Source organism: Pristis pectinata, chromosome 3 (genome assembly GCF_009764475.1).
Source record: "Pristis pectinata isolate sPriPec2 chromosome 3, sPriPec2.1.pri, whole genome shotgun sequence".
NCBI lineage: Eukaryota > Metazoa > Chordata > Chondrichthyes > Rhinopristiformes > Pristidae > Pristis > Pristis pectinata.
In genome coordinates, this window is record NC_067407.1 from 135,292,468 (window position 1) to 135,309,755 (window position 17,288).

A 17,288-nucleotide genomic window follows, 5' to 3' on the forward strand; every position below is an offset into this window, starting at 1 on the left:
GTGACCAGTTCTGGGGCAGCAGGTACCTATTCAAAAGAATGCAGTGCACCTCAATAGGCCTGAGACAGTGACCTTGCAGTGAGGTTCACTGGTGTGATCAAGGAAAGCTTAAATTAAATTGCCACAAGTTAATTAATAATCTGGTGGTTAAGGGCCTGTTATTGGAGGAGTGAGCTTAATATGATAGAATTTTATATAAAGATTGAAAAGGATTTAGTTCAATATGAAATCAGGATCTTTAAATGAAGCAAACTATGAAGGTATGAGATGCAAGTTGGCATTGTCAGACAGGGAAATTATATTAAAAGCTTAACATTTAAAGATCTAATACGTACTTTGTAATATTGACAAGGTTCCACATGGTAGGCTTCTTCAGGAGGTCAAAGGGCATGGGATCCAGGGAAGCTTGGCCATGTGGATTCAGAATTGGCTTGCCTGTAGAAAGCAGAAGGTTGTGGTGGAGGGAGTGCGTTCAGATTGGAGGGCTGTGACTAGTAGTGTCCCACAAGGATTGGTTCTGGGACCTCTGCTTTTTGTGATTTTTATTAATGACTTGGATGAGGGGGTAGAAGGGTGGGTTGGCAAGTTCTGCAGATGACATAAAGGTTGGTGGTGTTGTGGATAGTGTAGAGGATTGTCGAAGATTGCAGAGGGACATTGATAGGATGCAGAGCTGGGCTGAGAAGTGCAAGATGGAGTTCAATCCAGAGAAGTGTGAGGTGGTACACTTGGAAGGACAAACTCCAAGGCAGAGTACAAAGTTAATGGCAGGATTCTGGGTAGTGTGGAGGAGCAGAGGAATCTGGGGGTCCATATCCACAGATCCCTGAAAGTTGCCTCACAGGTGGATAGGGTAGTTAAGAAAGCTTATGGGATGTTAGCTTTCATAAGTCGAGGGATCAAGTTTAAGAGCCGCGAGGTAATGATGCAGCTCTATAAAACTCTGGTTAGACCACACTTGGAGTACTGTGTCCAGTTCTGGTCACCTCATTATAGGAAGGATGTGGAAGTGTTGGAAAGGGTGCAGAGGAGATTTACCAGGATGCTGCCTGGATTGGAGAGTATGGATTATGAGGAGAGACTAAGGGAGCTAGGGCTTTACTCTTTGGAGAGAAGGAGGATGAGGAGAGACATGATAGAGGTGTACAAAATATTAAGAGGAATAGATAGAGTGGACAGCCAGCGCCTCTTTCCCAGGGCACCAATGCTTAATACAAGAAGGCATGGCTTTAAAGTAATGGGTGGGAAGTTCAAGGGAGATATCAGAGGGTGGGTTTTTTTTTACCCAGAGTATGGTTGGGGCATGGAATGTGCTGCCTGGGACGGTGGTGGAGGCAGGTACAATGGTCAAGTTCAAGAGATTACTAGATAAGCACATGGAGGAATATAAAATAGGGGGATATGTGGGAGGAAGGGGTTAGATAGTCTTAGGCGAGGTTTAAAGGTCAGCACAACATTGTGGGCCAAAGGGCCTGTATTGTGCTGTACTGTTCTATGTTCTATTATAAACCCAACAGAAAAAGTAGTCCAACTGTGGATAACGTTAAGTTGTAGATCAAAGGAAAAGGCTTGTCCTGTTGCCAAATAGGCAGAGGATTGAAATTCAGTAAGGAGAACTGAGACACTGATAAGAAAAGGGAAAGTAGAATATGACTGTAATCTCTCAAGATACATAAAAGCAGACTGCGAAAGCTTCTATAGATATGTAACAAAAGAAATGAAACACAGAAGAAGGTGGAGAAAACCACAACGCCAGCGACCTGGGTTCAATTCCAGCCGCTGTCTGCGAGGAGTTTGTACGTTCTCCCTGTGTCTGCATGTGTTTCCTCTAGGTGCTCTGGTTTCCTCCCACATTGCAAAGACGTACGGGTTAGGAAGCTTTGGGCATGCTATGTTGGCGCTGGAAGCGTGGTGACACTTGCGGGCTGCCCCCAGAACACTCTATGCAAAGGATGCATTTCACTGAGAGTTTTGATGTACGTGTGACTAATAAAGATCTTATAAACCTCCCTGGAATATTGGAGAACAACGGTGTCAAGGATGCATCTTTTTTGACATATTAAAGTTGACCAGAAGAATTAGTTTTTCTCCCTCAGGAAGTCAGGCCAGGGTTCTTTCTGAGGGACTAAATAGAAGATCTTCTTGGTCTCATTCACACCTTCTAGGGTTGGGATGTATGGACTGATGACCATAGCCTGCTGCTTCTATGTTAGAGTGAGTCAGAATGTCATGAGATGTTCACTTACCCAAGGGATAAGCTCATTCTTGATGGCAAAATCCACCTCATGAAGATGACTTTCCTCATCAGGAAAGAATCAGAGATAACAGACTGAACGTAAAGCACGTCCATTTCAGGAGTCTGATGAGAAGAGATTTCTTCACCCAGAACGTAGTGAATCTTAGGATTGTGAATCTTTGGAATTCTCTACCCAAGTGGGTTGTGGAAGCTCAGCCACTGAGTGTATTCAAGGCAGAGGTTTTTGGATATTGAAGGAATCCAGGAATATGGGGTTAGTGCAAGGAAATGGTATTGAGGTAAAAGACCAACCATGTTTTTATGGCAGAACAGGTACAAGATGCCAAGTGGCTAGCCCCTTTACCTTATTTTTTTTGTCAGGTGAATTCTCAAGTGAGAACCAGGATAAGTACATTGAGGTGTACTTGGTAGAAAGAGACCAATAAGAAAGGTGAAGAGAATATATGAGAATACAATGTCATTTATGGTAAAAGGAAGTTCAAAAATCTTTCACCAATGGTAGGTGGTAAGAAATGGGGTGGGACTTGGGGATAAAGAAGGTGAGATGTTTAGAAGTGTAGGGGCAAGGTGAACTGCTTAGAATATTAGAATACAGAGTAAAATTTCAAAATTCGCCAATGATATCAAACTTAGAGGTGTGGTAAATTGACGATGATACTAATTGACTGCAACAGGGTGCAGCTAGGCAGGCAAAATGAGGAGACACAATGGCAGATGGAACTTAGCACAGAAAATGATGCTAAATTCCATCTGTCAGTTTCTAAACTGTCAGTTTTTTTGAAGAGGTAATGGAAATGATTGAGGGTAGGGCAATGGATGTTGTCTCCATGGATTTTAGTAAGGCATTTGAGGTCCATCAAGGTAGGCTGATCCAAAAGATAAGAGGATCTAGAAGACAGAGCATACTGGTGGAATATATATAAATGACTTGGATGAAAATGTAGATGCGTGGGTTAGTAAGTTTGCAGACAACACAAAGATTGGTGGAGTTGTGGACAGTGTAAAGGAATATCGAAGGATACAGCAGAATATACATCAGTTACAGATATGGCTGGAGAAATGGCAGATGGAGCAAGTGTGAGGTGTTGCACTTTGGGAGGTCAAAAGTATACAGTTAATTGCAGGACCCTTGACAGTATTGATGTGCAGTGGGATCTTGGGGTTCATAGTTCACTGAAATTGGCCACACAAGTGTGGTAAGGAAGGTGTATGGTATGTTTGCCTTCATTGGTTGGGGCATTAAGTATGAGAGTAAGAAATTCATGTTGCAGTTATATAAAATTTTGGTTAGGCTGCACTTGAAGAATTGTGTACAGTTCTGGTCATCCCATTAAAGGAGTGATGTGGAGGCTTTGGAAAGGGTGTAGAAGAGGTTCACCAGGATGCTGTCTGGACTAGAAGGTATGAGCTATAAGGAGAAGTTGGACAGACTTGGGTTGTTTCCTCTGGAGTGTCGGAAGCTGAGGGGAGACCTGATAGAAGTTTATAAAATTATGAAAAGATTAGATAGCGTAGACACTCAGAATCTTTTTTTTTCCCCAGGGTAGAAATATCAATTACTAGAGGACATGCATTTAAGGTGAAAGGGGAAAAGTTTAAAAGAGATGTGTGGCACAAGTTTTGTTTTACACAGTGAGTGGTAAGTGTCTGGAACAAGGCTGCCAGGGGTAATGGTGGAAGCAGATACAACAGTGATTTTTTTTAAAAAGAGGCTGTTAGATGGTCACATGAACGGAGGGATATGGATCATGTACAAGCAGAAGAGATTTAGCTTAATTAGGCATTGTGTTTGGCGTGGACATCAAGGCCAAAGGGCCTGTTCCTGTGCTGTAATGTTCTAACTATGAAGTGATGTATTGTGGTAAAAGGGGTTGGGATATGGTGTTTCGTGTGCATAGATCTTTGAAGATGGGAGGACACATTAGGAAAATAGCAAAGCGTACAGGCACTAACTTCATAGGTAGAGGTTTTGCATACAAAAGCAGGGAAGTTTTGCAGAACTTTTCTAATGCTCTGGTGGGTCACAACTAGAAAGCAGATAAAGATCCTTTTGAGGAGATTAATCAGAATGGTTCCAGGATGAGGTAGTCTAGTTGCAGGGTTTGATTGGAGAAGTTGGAGTTGTTTTCCTTGGAGCTCAGGAGGGTGAGAGGGGATTTGGAAGTATTATCCAGGGTTATGACTGGTTTAGTTAAGGTAACTAAAACCTGTTCCCATCAGCTGCATGTAGGCAAAGGGACACAGATGTAAGGTTTTTGGCAAGACATACAAGGGAGATGTGAGGAAGTGAGTGGTAAAGACCTACTTAACAGCCTACGAAGAATGTGGAAGCAGAGGCAATTGATCATTTCAAATGTAAATTGGATAGGTACTTGGAAATAAATTTGCAGGCTATGTAGATTGGGGTGAAGGACTGAAATGGGACTAACTGAATTGTTGTACAGAGAGCTGACATGGACTCAAAAGTGCTGAATGGCTTCCTGTGTTATGAGTTTATATGACAATGAGAATGGAAAAGTGAGAGGGTGCTTGATTATACTGTTAACCTGATTTTGAAGTCCCACTTACGTCTGCTGTAAATCACACAGTGCCACAAGTTAATTCAAATGCGTTTATTTAGCAATATATCGCTAGGGAGAAACCTCCTTACTCTCTGGCAGAGTCCGCGGCGGAGGTCTCCAAGGTACAGAGGGGCAGACAGTAATTTATACAAACGTTGTCATGCACACCTTAATGAGTCAGGCGCCGGAGTTCTTGGTTGAGCAGGAAATGGACAAAGGGCTACTGCAGATGGACAAAGAGCAGCCTCACACCCCAGGTTCAGCTAATCATTTTGCAATCGGGTGAGACAAAGGCAGGTATCACCTTCATTGTTTGAGACAGCCTTCCCATTTCCCATTAAGATTGACCATCATCTCCATAGTCAAACATAATGGGAATCCAATTAAGTTCCAGACACAGCAATTACCACACAGCACCCAGCCCAGGAAAGCAGTGGTGTGGCTGTTCTGGCCTGAAGGACACTTTTTAAATCAATATTTCGAGCAGCCATAATTCTCATCCGTCTTAAGATATGAATACAGTTATAGTTTATTAATCCTACACCTCCTCAATACCATACCATCAATGGTGGTGGACCATTGGACAATATTAATCAAGAAATAGTTTGTAACAGAGATAATGCAGTAATTTGTCCTGGTCCAGCCACATGGACACTATGGCCATGGAAGCACATCAGCGCATCTACTTCCTCAGAAGGCTAAGGAAATTCAGCATGCCTCAATGACCCTTGCCAATTTATACAAATGCACCATAGAAAGCATCCTATCCGGATGCATCACAGCTTGGTACGGCGACTGCTCTGCCCAGGACTGCAAGAAACTGCAGTGTGCTGTGAACACAGCCTAATCCGTCACAAAAACCGTCCTCCCCTCCATTGACTCCGTCTACACCCTGCTGTGTCGGGAAAGCAGCTGGTCCCCTCCTACCTATGTCATTCTCTCTTCTTCCCCCCCCCCCCCCCCCCCCCGATCAGGCAGAAAATACAAAAGCTTGACAACACGTCCTTGAGCCTGGTCGTACAGCTTCTACTCTAGTGTTATAAGACTCTTGAATGGACCTCTTGTACAATAAAGATGAACTCTTAATCTCTCAGTCTACCTTGTCGTGGCCCTTGCGCTTTTTGTCCACCTGCACTGCACTTTCTGTGTAACTGTAACCCTATTCTGTATTCTGTTTTTTCCTTTTCTACTACTTCAATGTACTTGTGTATGGAATGATCTGTCTGGATGGCATGCAAACCAAAGCTTTTCACTGTTACTTGGTACGTGAGACAATAATAAACCTATTATCAATTTGGGGGGGACTGAAATTTTCCTTTTGATTGGACAAATCACTTTGACAAGTGGAGTTGAGAGGAAGAGTTCGAAGAAAGCATAGAAGGCGTGGGTTTCCTGTGGGTGCTTCGGTTTCCTCCCACATTCCAAAGACGTATGGGTTAGGAGCTGTGGGCATGCTATGTTGGCGCCGGATGTGTGGTGACACTTGCGGGCTCACCCAGCACGTTCTCAGTAACACAAAAAGATGTACTTCACTGTGTGTTTCGATGTACATATGACTAATAAATATCTTAAAAGGATACAGGGGGATATAGATCAGTTGCAGATATGGGCGGAGAAATGGCAGACTGAGTTCAACCTGGCCAAATGTGAAGTATTGCACCTTGGGAGATCAAATGTAAAGAGACAGTACACAATGTTAATGGCAAGAACTTGACAGTGTTGATGAGCAGAGGGATCTTGGGGTCCAACTTCATAGCTCCCTGAAAGTGGCTACACAGGTTGATAGGGCGGTAAAGAAGGCATTTGGCATGCTTGCCTTCATTAGTCGAGGCATTGAGTTCAAGAGTCAGGAAGTTATGCTGAAGCTTTATTAAATTTTAGTTAGGCTGCATATGGAGTATTGAGTTCAGTTCTGGTCGCCCCTTTATAGAAGGATGTTAAGGCTTTGGAGAGGGTGCAGAAGAGGTTCACCAGGATGCTGCCTGGATTAGAGAGCATGTGCCATGAGGAGAGGTTGGCCGAGGCTGAGGGGAGATCTGATAGAGGTTTATAAGACCATGAGAGGTATAGATAAAAATGACAGCCAGTATCTTTTCCCCAGGTTTGAAATGTCTAATACCAGAGGGCATGCATTTAAGGTGATAGGGGTTAAGTTTAAAGGAGATTTTTTTTTACACAGAGTGGTGGGTGCCTGGAATGTGCTGCCTGGGGTGGTGGTGGAGGTAAATACGATAGGGACCTTTGAGAAGCTCTTAGGCATGTGAATGTGAGGGAAATGGTAGGATAAGGGATTAGTTTAGTTGGGCATTTTATTGCTAATGTAATTGGATCAGCACAACATTGTGGGCCGAAGGGCCTGTTCGTTTGGTGTACTGTTCTATGTTCCTTGTTAAAGCATTTCTGGAACAGTACATTGTGAAACCAGCCAGAGAGCAGACTAGTTTATATTGTTTAGATCTTTTAAGACAGGGTTACTTCATAATCTAATTGTAAAGGGTCCTTTTGGGGAGTGATGATAACTAGAACAAGTCGATATTGAATGGAATTTAAGAATCATGGAATGATTACAGCACAGAGAGAGGCCATTCAGTTCATCATGTCCACTAGAGAAACTCACTAGTTCCATCACTGGCCCTTTCTCTGCGGCCCTGCAACTTTTTCATGGCCATATAATTATCTAATTCCCTTATGAAGGCCATAATGGGACCTGCCTTCGCATCAGTGCATTCCTGACTCCAACCGCATGCTGTAAATATATATCTATATATTTCCTCAGTTCACTCTAAATTCTCTTCCCCTTTATTTTATATCACTGACTTTTAGTCCTTGATCCCTTCACTAAAGAGAAAAGCCTCCCACTATCCACTCAGTCTGGACCCTTAATCATTTTCTATATTTCTATCACATCTCCCCTCGTTCTTCTCTCCAAAAAAACTCCAGTCCAGGCCTCTTTAATCTATGTAAACACTTTCTCAACCTTTGTTGTCACTTTCACTTATTGTGCACGTGTTCCTCACATTCCTCTGAACTTGAATCAACTTTTAAGACAGTATGTTTTATTCTCTGTTGCCTCTCCTCATTCTTCCCACGAAATGCATCACCTTGCATTTCTCTGCACTATACTTCATCTGCCATGCATCTTCCCATTCCATGTCTGCTTGTATTCTGCTGCAATATATCTCTATCCTTTTCACAGTTAATAATAGTGCCAAGTTTACTGTCATGCACAAATTTAGAAATTAAAGCCTTCTCTTCCACCCGCCCCACCCCCCACCCAGTCCAGGTTGTTAATACAAATCAAAAAAAAGAAATGGTCCACAACAATTGCTAGCGAATGCTACTATTCAACATTTCCCTCTGTTGTCTGTTTTTTAGTCAAATTTCTATTCATAACATCAATGTTCCTTTTATGCAATGGGTTTCAACTTTGCTGATAAGTTTGTTATGTACGAGAAGAGTTCTGGCTTACACATTTTAAAAGGATTGACAGGCTTGGTTGTTTCATAATTGTTTGATCATCAACCCCTGTGGCATCATCTCAGGTTGAGGGTTGGGCATATGACAGGAGGAATTTTGCTCAATATTGTGAACCTTTGGAAGTTTTACTTAACGTGCTATGGATGCTCACTTATTGAAAGTGTTTGAGTCGTAGAGTTATGCAGCACAGAGTTGGGACCTACGACCCACTTCATCCATGTCGACTTTTTTGCCCATTTACACTAATCCTATTTGCCCTTTATTAGGTCCTTATCCTTCTATGCCTTGCCTATTCAAGTATCTATCTAAATCCCTTTTAAATGTGGTAATTGTGTCTGATTCCACCACCTCTTCTGACACCATGGTCCAGACATCAACCATTTTCTGTGTAAAACAAAACTTGCCTCTCAGATCCCCTTTAAAACTCCTCCTTCTCAGCTTAAATTTATGCCCTCTTGTTTTTGATACCATGGGAAAAAGATTTTGACTATCTACCTTATCTATGCCTCTCATCATCTTCTTTTCTATCACATCACTCTGTTGCTCCAGGGAAAAAAAGCCCAGCCTATCCAATCTCTCCCCATATCTAATGATCTCCAATCCAGGCAACATGCTGGTGAATCTCCTCTGCACTCTCTCCAGTGCAATTACATCCTTCCTATAGTGTGGTAATCAGAATTGCACACAGGGTACTGAGGATAGTGATACATTAAGGCTGAGAAAAGTAGATTATTGTAATTCAGAGGAATATTTTTAAAGAATATTTTGCTGGAATAGGTTTGAGGGCCATGTGACTTACTCCTGCTATTTCTATGTTGTACTTTGCTGATGGGGCAGATGAGTTGAATATGATGAATAACTTGGGAATAGTTATCTAGTTTGATGCAGCTGAAGGTTTAACTAGAAATCCAAAAAGTCTGTGGAAAATTTAGAACAGGAATAGGATTACAAATTTTAGGTAGACAAGGAACAAACTGCCGTGGTTTGAAGAACGCAGTAGTCAACAGTGGAAATTTTTGGGAAAAGGTTTGAGGAGGCACGGATTAGTATCTCTTTTAAAATACTGGAATACTAATTTTAGGATTGAAAAGCAATTGGTCGCCTGAACAAGATAAACATGAACATTGGAGGGACATGAAAATATAGGGTGGAGACACAAGAGCCTGCAAATACTGGAATCTGGAGCAACAAACAAACTGCTGGAGGAACTCAGTGGGTCAGGCAGCATCTGTGGGGGGGGGGGGGGGGGGGGGGAATGGACGGTTGATGTTTTAGGTTGAGATCTTTCCTCTGCACTGAAAGATTAGAGGGGAGATAGCCAGTGTAAAGGGGTGGGACAAGAGTTGGCAAGTGATAAATGGATCCAGGTGAGGAGGGGTGATAGGCAGATGGATGACGGAAGGGTGGGAATAGTGACAGAGGCTGGGAGGTGACAAGTGGAGGGTGGAGGCAACAAAGGGCTGCAGATGGTGGGATCTGATAGGAGAGGAAGGTGGAGCATGGAACCAAATAAGGGAGGTGGGGAGGGCAGATGGGGACTGGGGGAGGGGACCCAGTGGAAGGAGTGTGTGGGTGGCGGAGGGGAAAGAAACAGTGTGATGGGGACTGGGGGTGATGTAAAAGGAAGTGGGTAGATCAGGAAATAAGAGAAGAGGCACAAAGGGGGGTCAGGTTACCTGAAACTGGAAAATACAGGGTGGTTGAGAGAGTGGTGAAAAAGCTATCGAGAAAAACAATTCCAAAACATACTACAAAAAGACATTTATTACTGGAGAGCAGAGCCATGGCAATAATTAGTTGGTGATCAAAAATCAGCCGTCATTTAATTTGTGTCAGTCTGTTTGAAGAGGCTATCACAGTGATCTCCAATCCATACAGGCATCAACTCCAATGAACTGGGTATGATACTGACATGACGCTTTCTGTGGTGAGCTTGCATGCACTACCCGTGACTGTGTGGATTTCCCTCGGGTGCTCCAGTTTTCTCCCACATTCCAAAGACATGCTGGCTGGTAGATTAATGGGCCACTGTAAATCATCTCCAGGGTAGGTGGGCATTAGAAGAATCAAGAATGGGTATGTTGAAGAGAATAGATTACAGGTAAATAATGGCATTGATGAGGTTGTTCTGTGAGCTGGTGTAGACTTGATGGGCTGAATGGCCTCCATCCCTATCATAAGGAAATATTATGAAATGTGTATTCTAAATTGGTTGAGAGCAAGCAGAGCCCTTCAAAGGAGAAAGGAAAAGATGTAGACAAATTGGTTTGGTTAAAGGAAGTGGAGGTGACAGAGCCAAACAGAATAAATCTATTTCCTTTGCGAGATAAAGAAGGAAACGCCTTATTCTGTATTATGTTACTGTTTTACCTTGTACTATCTCAATGAACTTTTGTAATGAATTGATCTGTATGAACTGTATGCAAGATAATGTTTTTATTGTACCTCAGTACATGTGACAAAAATGAACCAATTTAATTTACTGAAATTGCAGGGGCTGTAGAAATGTTACGTGTGCTGGACATTTGGAGAATTGACCATGTAGTACCCTTTTTTTGAAAAAAGGGAGATGGAGTTACTGTAGATGATTAAAGATCAATCAGTCAGGGAGAAAAGAAATTAGGGTCTCTAATTGAAGAAATTGCATTGTGTTTGAAGCAAATGTAAAAGTAGTCAGCATGGATTTCAAAAAGAATGTTCATGCTTTACAACTCTCATGGAGGTCTTTGAAGGTGTAATGGGTATGTTACAGGAGGAAAGCAGGGGTTGGCGTTTACATGAACTTAAAGAAATCTTTTGACAAGATACTATTTGATTATTTGAGAGGATTAATGGTCATGGAATGAGAAAATACATATTAAAAATGAATTGGAAGGAAGAAAACCAAAATTACCAGATAAAGAGCGGTTTGTTCAGAGTGATCTCTGAAGCCTTTTTTATGCACTGTGGCTGTTGTTGATCAAGATAAAGAGGAATTAGTGTTGGAATTTGCAGTGGATGCCAAAATAAAAATGGTAAATAACTCTTGAGAAGACCAAAGGAAACTACAAAGGAATATAGGTTTAAACAAAAATAACCGATGGAGTTCAATGTCAGTAGATGGGAGGGAAAACTTGTGGTTTGGCACAGTGGAAGACCAGAAGGATTTGGGTGGGAAGATTGATAAGGCTATTCCTAAAACAAAAAAAGAAGCTTAGTCCATTCAGGCTTCATTTTCTGCACCCACACCACTACCTGGTGCCTCTGAAGGATCCATCCTTGGCCCTCTCTTGTATCTCATCTACAAGGTACCCATGCAACAGAATGTTACCAATGTATGTACTGTTGTATCTCACCTTGACATTGCCACTCTCAGACATTTATTTCCCCAATGTCATGTGTGGACAGAAATTTTCTATAGCTAAATATTGGGAAGACAAAAACCATTATCATTTGTCCTCATCACAAATTTCCAAGACAATTTCTTAATTGCCTTTCCCTGGCAACTGTCTGAGACTGAAATAGACGTTGGTCATATTTGATTCCACGATGAGTTTTGGTCTTTTCATCAAAGCCCACCTTTTCCACCTCCAACATTGCCTGACTTTGGTCCTGCCTTATCTATTGCTATTTACTCAACCATTGCTTTGATAACTCTCAACATCTACTCCAAAGCATTCTCAAATGGTCTCCCTTGTTCTCACTATAAGTCTGAGGTCCCATTTACTGATATTGAGCTCCAGGAGCATTTTTGTTAACCTACTTCCACATTTAATCAATCAACAGCATGCAACATACAGAACCGAGTGACTCAATAATCAAGCTTACATTAAAGTCCTGCAGTCCTGTCATATCTAGTTGTAAATAGTAATGAACAATTTAAGCAGTTACTGGGAGGTGGAAGTTCCAAGGACACCCTCAACTTAAACAACGGTAGAGTCTAGCACATGCCAAAATATTTTCATCCTCTTCAGCCAGAAGTACTGAATGGATGATTCCTTGCAGCCACCTCCTATGATTTCCATAAGCACAAAGCTCAGTCTTCTGTGTACTTGGTTCATTCCAAGTGATGCATGACCACTGATACAGTAATGGGACTAGATAACATCCGAGCTGTACCTCTAGCCAAGTGGTTACAATATTGGCACCACCTAATAATAATGTGGAAAATTTTCCAGGCATATCCTGTCCACAAATCCAATTCAGTTACTTATCACTCAATAAGTGTTGCTGATAGTGCCATTAAGTGGCATTATTCAACAATAAGTTATTCACAGATGCTCAGCTTGGGCCATTTGATTCCAGACCTCATCCAAATATGGACCAAAAAGAATTGAATTCCAGAAGTGAGTTGAGGGTGACTGCCCTTAGCATCAAGGCAGCGTCTGACCGAGTTTGGCATCTAAGAGGAAGATGGTACTGTTGAAGGTCAATCATCCCAGCCCTGGGGTATTTCTACTGCGATCCTCAGGGCAGTGCTTAAGGCATTTGGGGACCTTAATCTCCAGGTAGACCAAGAAAATTATTGCTGAATGGAATTTTTAGGAACTGATTGTTAGACTACATTAGAGACAGTTTCTAAGAACAATATACCAGAGACTTCAACTGGAAGCAGATTAGTTTAAATTCTGTTCCCAAGGACAGCAGTAGGCTTGGGAGAAGTTTAGAGGCCACTGAAGGTTAACCGAAACATTGTTAAGATTAGAGAGAGAAATAAAAATATGAACATTAAAATTAATGATCAGCTCTTCTATGAGTATACAAAGAGAGATAGTGTAGCAGAAGTATTGTTTCTTCCTTGGAAGCTGAGGCAGAGAAGTTAGAATGAGGAAACGGCAAATATAATAAACACAATTTTGCATCCATCTTCACAATAGAAAATATGAAAAATCTACCAAAAATAACAGGTAACTGGGGACGAAAGAAACTGAGAAACTTGTCTCTGCTAACATTAAGCGTTGTAAGAGTGGGTAAACTGACTTGGGAGACTCAAGAGATTGCAGACGCTGGAATCTGGAACAACAAACAATCTGCTGGAAGAACTCAGTGGGTCGAGCGGCATCTGAGGGAGGAAAGGAATTGTTGACGTTTCTAGCTAAATATTGGGAAGATAGAAACCATTATCATTAGTCACCAAATCCTGATTCTTGATTCCGATGCAGGGCTTTGACCCGAAATGTTGACAATTCCTTTCCTCCCACAGATGCTGCTTAACCTACTGAGTTCCTCCAGCAGATTGTTTGTTGCTCTTGGTTGGACTAAGGACTGACAAATCCCCTGGATATGATCGCCTCCACCCTATGGTTCTATAAGTGGTGTTTGTAGAAAGAGTGAGTGTATTGGTTGAGATCTTCCAAAATTCCTTAAATTCCAAGAAGACCCCAACAGATTGGAAATGGCAAATGCAATACACTATTCAAGAAAGGAGGGGGAGAGGCAACGGGAATATACAAGCCCTTAACCTGATTTCACTTGTCTGGGAAATGCTGGAATCCAGTGATAACAGGTTAAGCAGTCAATATAATTTTATGAAAGGAAAACTGTATATTGTTTAAGGATGTATGTCTGGGAAAAATATAATTGGGTCTATTTGTCTATGTGGCAATTAAATGCTGACACAGACTGGTGGTTTGAAAGGCCTGTTTCTACGTCATAATTTTGTATTTAATTATCTGATTTAAAAAGAAGTATTAATAGACTATTGTTGATAAATAAATTGATAAATAGGGACCAGTTTGGAGTTGTCATGACTAGACAGTCTTTCATATATAGATTTATAAGAGGAATTGTTACTCAGAGCACATAAAGTAGTTTGAAGACTACAGGAGACTTCACATTACAGTTGCTGGACTCAGTTACAGGGCCTTCCTACCTGCACTGCAATGGTCTCGCTTTTACTTCTCAGCTGGTGGATCATTACATCCTGCCCTGCATTCCACGAACAAGCTCATCATTCCACAGACTTGGTGACAGCGGGTGAAAGTTCCATGGGCCTCATGACATAGGACAAATGTGGACAGAAAAGGTAAACGATCATCAGAACCAATCGATTTGTTCATGTGAAGGTTGTTATACAAATAATAAATCTATCTTCGTTGCAGCAATGACACCAATGTCATATGGAGATTTGGTCTTATTTTTAGTTTTAAGGTTGGGCCAAGAGATTTTGTGTTTTTAACATAGTGCATTTTCTAATAATGTTACTTTCTGCATTCCTAAGAATTGTGAAGATTTCACTGTGGGTGGAAAATGACCATACAGGATTTACTTCTGAAGTGAAAATACCAGTTACACATTTTATCCTTCTGATGTTGCAATATCAGGAGAGCATTTCGATACACTTGGGTGAATCACTAGTAATTACAGACCTGTGCCCAGTGCAAGCAGTTTGAAAAAATTAATCAAGATGATTTGCACAAGAGAATTGGCACAACATTAAAAACATATTATCGCCTAAGTGTTTTGATTCTTTTCTCCTTTCTCTCCCCCTCCCCAGTGCCTCGATTGTAAATTGATTGTACTGGTGAAAATTGGTGATAATTGTTGGGTACTAATTGCACTCTGTTACTTCACCTCTGTTAAAAGAGGGCAGCAGGATCTTCTCAGGCAGTTGTCCGGACTGTTTCCACTCTGGTTCTGTAGGTCTTGAGCTGGCTCTTTGGCTCTTGTGAAGCCATTGTGAATCCTGCAGACTCCACCACAGGTGGTGTGGCTGGTGCTTGACCAGACAGGTGGATGGGTAATTTGGGAGGTGGTGCACTTCCTTTGCTGTTAACGCTGGACTGCCGTGTGCTCCCAATGAAGAGACTCATCCTCAATGCTATCCCTCATGCTGCTCACTCCTTTTGAACAGTTATGGGCCAGTGATTCCTATCAATTGGTGGGGATCTTTGCTTTCTCAAGAAGACTTCAAGAGCATTCTTAAATCCTTTCCTCTGTCCATCTGGTAATTCCTTGCTGCAATGGAATTTCAAGCAATCTGATGTGGGCTACCCATGGGAACCAACAAGAACAAATAGGTCCTCAGTGCTGGGAGTGTTGGCCTGGTGCTGACATTAGTTCACTTCTCCTGCCAGTGAATTTGAAGAGTCGGCACTGGTGGTACCCTTTCCAGTGCTTTGGTGCCTATTATAGATAGGCTACGTCTCTGAAGCATAAGGATCACTGCTGACCATGAGTTTGGTGCAACATTTGTTTTGGTCGTCAAACAAGCATTTCATGACCCAAAGCTGTACTCACACGCTGAGGGCAATAGTGAGTTCCATGATCAGTGTCTGCCCTGAGACATTGAGAGGTGCGTGTAAGAGGTGCAAAGTGGTTCACATTTTCCAGAGTCTTGTTGTCGACCTCTATCGTTGGGGTTGCTGTTGTGCAGTGGGGTAGGTTGGTACACGGCCTTTATTTTGTGGATGTTAAATATAAGGCCCACTCTTTGTATGTTTTAGTGAACTAATCAATGATGACAAGGTGCACATACAAGTGTTTTCTACATCCTGCAGCTCAGTGACTGAGTTTGGGGTGATCTTGATCTGGAGTGGAGCAACAACTTAAACAGTTTACTGTTTATTCTGAGACTAGCTCTGGTCCAGTGGGAAGCTTATTGGGAGTGAAGTGCAGCATAGGGGTAAAGGCACTGAATGGTGGTGACTGGGTCTGCTGGACCTGTTGGTTAAGATCACAGCTTGAATGCCATCACGTAGCAGACTATAAGCTGGGATGAATTCCTGCAGGTAGCTAAATGTGAGAGCAATGGTCTAGTCCTCACTTGTTAGAGTCAAAGGCTTCTGCAGGGTCAGTGAAGACCAGTGCCCCTGTGCTTCTGCATGGATGGATTCCACACTGTGATTTGGTGACCAACTGCTGGGAGGAGGTCCCTGGTCATTACTTTCTCTGCAGCAGATGGCAGAAAGACTGTCCGGTAATTATCCCACTTGGATTTACCTCCTTTCTTGAAGATGGTCATGATTATATATCTCTGAGCTCCCATGGCATGTGCTCCTCTTTCCAGATGTTGGGATTGAGGTTGTGGATTTGTTCCTCTCCACCAATCCTTTAGAAGTTTGTGACTCTGACTCTTGAAGTTCAGCAGCAATGATGCCTGTTCCCAAGGATTTGTTGGTTTATGGCCTTTGTGAGTTCTGGTTAGTCTGAGGTAGAGACACAGCGGGACTAAGCAGTTTGTTGTGAAGCAGAGTTAAAGACACTCATGTCAAGGACAGAATCACAGTTGAGTTCTTTGATGTGATCCTTCCAGTGTGTGCTGACTGCCTCTTTGTCCTTGAAAGGTTTGCTCTGTTCTTGGCTTGCAGTGGCATGGGCCTTTGTTGCTTAGAACAGAACAAGAACAAAGAATCCATGTGTGTCATGGTTACCAGTGCGTTGCTGCACCTCTTTTCACCCACCTTTTTTTTGAGGCCAAGGATTTTCTGTTGGACTTCAGCCTCCAGCTGCCTGTAGCATTGTTACTTTTCCATTGAGGTCTGGTGGAGTTCCCAATGCAAAAACCCTTTGTGTTTGTGATTAATTATCTCCTGGTCATTCTCATCAAACCAGTCCTGGTGTTTCCTGGTGAGAAGTCAGAAGTCTCTTTGCAAGTGCTAATAATGGTAGACTTCAGGGTAGTCAAAATGTTATGGAAACTCTGCAGGCCCTGTTGTTTGGGAAGCACCATCTAAAGTGGTACTTTTATGGGATCCTTAAGCATTGATTTAATGTCTGTTGGAAATAACAGAGCAGATTGGGCAGCAGCCAGTTCAAAGGGCATCATTACCTGTCATGGCATGAGCAATGGAGACACTGTGAGGCTTCTTGCTCACACAGTGGTATCACCGTGATTGGGGTTGTTGCCATGAGGTCTTCTTTTGTGACAAAAAAGAGTGTTCGTTATATTAAGTGTTTTGTCAGGAGGAGGATTCTGTTGGAGTTAGCTTTCCCTTACTCCCTCCTTGACCATCACCCCTCTTCAGAGAATTGCATCTTTTCAGACCCTGGCAGTAAGTTGCCCGTGGGAATCG

General features: G+C 42.3%; 1 protein-coding gene across 5 annotated transcripts in view; it reads left to right on the top strand.

Annotated features, from left to right (window-relative positions):
- LOC127568082 (homeobox-containing protein 1-like) overlaps positions 1–17,288 on the top strand; it is a 67,886-nt gene that overhangs the window by 21,507 nt on the left and 29,091 nt on the right. For 4 of the 5 annotated variants that reach the window (XM_052011368.1, XM_052011370.1, XM_052011373.1 and 1 more), the window contains exon 2: positions 14,180–14,299. The exons of the other annotated variant lie outside the window; for it this stretch is intronic. The gene's annotated coding sequence lies outside the window, so the exon portion shown is untranslated. The remainder of the gene's footprint in view (positions 1–14,179; positions 14,300–17,288) is intronic. 5 annotated transcript variants of the gene reach the window in all.